This window comes from Phodopus roborovskii, unplaced genomic scaffold (genome assembly GCF_943737965.1).
Source record: "Phodopus roborovskii unplaced genomic scaffold, PHOROB, whole genome shotgun sequence".
NCBI lineage: Eukaryota > Metazoa > Chordata > Mammalia > Rodentia > Cricetidae > Phodopus > Phodopus roborovskii.
In genome coordinates this window covers 2,232,241-2,235,044 of record NW_026126485.1, presented here as the reverse complement: position 1 = coordinate 2,235,044, position 2,804 = coordinate 2,232,241, and the positions used below count along the sequence as shown (strand labels likewise).

Genomic DNA, 2,804 nt, shown 5'->3' with positions numbered 1-2,804 from the left:
TCTCTTTAAAATTCATGACCTCTGTTTTCCTTAATTACATATTCCAAAATATGTAAATACAAGTGCTCAGTCTGTATAATCTTAATTGTGTATATGTTTCAGAGTTGACCATTTGGTATTGGATAACCCATTAGTGTGTTTTTCCCCAGGGAAGACTATTTCTCTTACTTTCAGTATTACATATTTGCTTGTTGTTTTTTTTGTATTAACCATTACCTTTTGTGTGATCTATAGGATTTATAATAGGAGTGGAAGGAGACAAATGACAAAACACATGACACACAGTAGGCTTTCACTGACTATCAACTGTGTTCTAATAATGAAGAACTCTGAATATTTTCTATTCTTGCTCCTTCATTGCCTGTCAGAATTTCATTAAAAACAAACAAACAAACAAAAAAAAAGTAATTCCTGGCAGAAGATGCTGTCTCAGCAGGCAGAGCTGCTCCTCCCACTTTGTGTGAATGAACCCAGACAGTGATCCTCTCTTTCTGCCACCATGGACTGCATGTTGGCTGAGTACAAGGTTCCTGGCTAGTAGAGCAGAGCAATGTGGTCAGTTTCAACTAAGGAAGGGTGTGAAGAAAGTGACCAAAGGAGTGAAGCTATTGCTGTCCAGTGCTAGAGAATCTGGTAAAAAGTACCATTGCAGAACATATAAATATCATTCATGAGGATAGCTACTCAGAGGAAGACTATAAACAATATAAACTATTTCTCTACAGCAATACTATATAGTCCATCATTGCAATCATAAGAGGTATGGGTGCTTAAAGATTGACTTTGGGGAAGCTGCCAGAGCAGATGATGCCAACCATTACTTGAGCTGGCAGTGTTGAGAAAGGAGTTAACACCTCAGAACTAGCAGGCAGAATTACGTGTGTGGGGATCCCTGCAATATTACATCTGGCAGAGGAATGATCTATGTGAGGTGAGAAGGAAATCAGTTTCAGCACGATTTACCCAGTGCTGGTTCAAACTTCTAGAGTATAACACCACTGGGTATTTCATTTTTAGGTATTTTAGTTCAGCACAACTTTGGAAAAAAGTTTTCCGGTAACATTCATCTCAATCCTGTGGCACAAATAAAGCTTAAGGTAGTGTACTTTCCTAGGAGAGGATCAGGTGTGGTCTCAGTTGTACTGATAGTGAAGAGGTCACCAAACTGCAAAGTACATGTGATATCTCCCCTTAAAGATGGGTACTCCTGATGAAGAAACAATGCTCAAGATAACAGTCTAGGGAGAGAAAATCTTAGATAAACATAATAGTCTGGGGGATTCATGTGTGGCCTGGACCTACAGATACTAAAGATTACCAGCTTATTAACTATAGCTGTTTCCAGCCTTGTGAGGGGAAAATAGCTCTATGCATCCCTTCCATTGAAGAGTTAAGCCTGTGTCCCTGACATTTTTGGTTTCCCTAGTGCACAAAGAACTCATGCCCTCTACATATATGGCTATGGTGAGATGGAGTGTAATCATGGTTCAGCAGATCAATGAAATATTAACTCAGTGATTCTATTTCATATTACCTGAGTAATTTGGATAGAATATTTCAAACCGGCTGCATTCACACTCAGTAAGACATTTTCTGGACAAGAGTGAAGAGTGCAGGCAGTGTAGAGACATATTTAACGTTCAGAGAGCCATACTTCAAAATGTTTGATGTGGGTGAACAAAAATCAAAATGAGATGAGGGAGTGAGGACAATTACCTCCTGTGTAGCACCCAGTGAGCATGTCCTCCTTCTGGCAAAGGATGTGGAAATGAATCAAATGTATCAATGTGTGAACGTGTTTATAGCATTTGCAGCAGTCAGTTGTTTACAGATGCTTCAATCATTTCTGCCTTAATAAGAAAGACCCCTTTGAGAAAAAAAATCTATTAGCAGTCTGATGCCCAGAAACACAGGCTCTAATATATATGAAGGGACAGTTGCTTACATTCCGGGCTAGTTTAAAGATCTGAACAGAAAAGAGATGCCAAGGATGTGTACACGCCCTTCACTTGTGCCACAAACACCAAACATGTGTAGTTTGTTTTTGATTTACAGGTATCATAGTTCAAAACAACTTGAAGGGATGAGGATGGTCCAGGAAAAAAAACTACTACAACGTTGAAAGAATAGACATCTCTGGCTCTTGGGGGAGCTACAAGCATTTTGGTACCAGGAAAGGGGACCAGCAAGTAGAATCTTAACACTCTTTAGCACAATCTTCTGTATTAGGGGATATTTAATTGGCATGAGATGTTCAAGGCAGATGTTAGAATTGGAACAATTGTTTAAAAAATTGTAAAAATTGATTAGCTCATCAAGGCATCACTTGGATTTTATAATCCAAAATGTTTAGGGTGTATTGAAATTGAGGTGCTGCATTCCAAAACTTAAATATTAGATTACTTTTTCCTCCTTCATTTTAAATAAATCACTGGCAGTTAATTTCTAGGGTTCTTTTCCTCACCAAGAATAGAATAACTATTAAACTTGATTGCAGAAGAATCTTTATGAGAACAGCATGAAGTGCACACATTGTGACTAAATCATCTTGAAAATATTCCTTTTGCTAAGGACTGTTTGCTTTTTTTTTTTTTTTTTTTTTAACTTTTGGTGTGGTCCTGCTTTTTTTTTTTTTTTTTTTTTTTTTTTTTTTAACTTTTGGTGTGGTCAGGATGTAGTATTTCCATAATTAAGATTCTTCCTTGTTTTTGGTACTACAGAAATGCAGCTTTTCTGAATGAAATTTATGTTACTGTCATTTTTAAAGCACCACAATGTTGTCTAAATGGGTTACTTTGGATAGC

At 37.3% G+C, this 2,804-nt stretch overlaps 1 pseudogene; it reads left to right on the top strand.

Annotated features, from left to right (window-relative positions):
- The first annotated feature begins 464 nt into the window (after positions 1 to 464).
- Positions 465 to 2,087, top strand: LOC127229727 (guanine nucleotide-binding protein G(i) subunit alpha-3-like; annotated as a pseudogene).
- Positions 2,088 to 2,804: the final 717 nt, after the last annotated feature.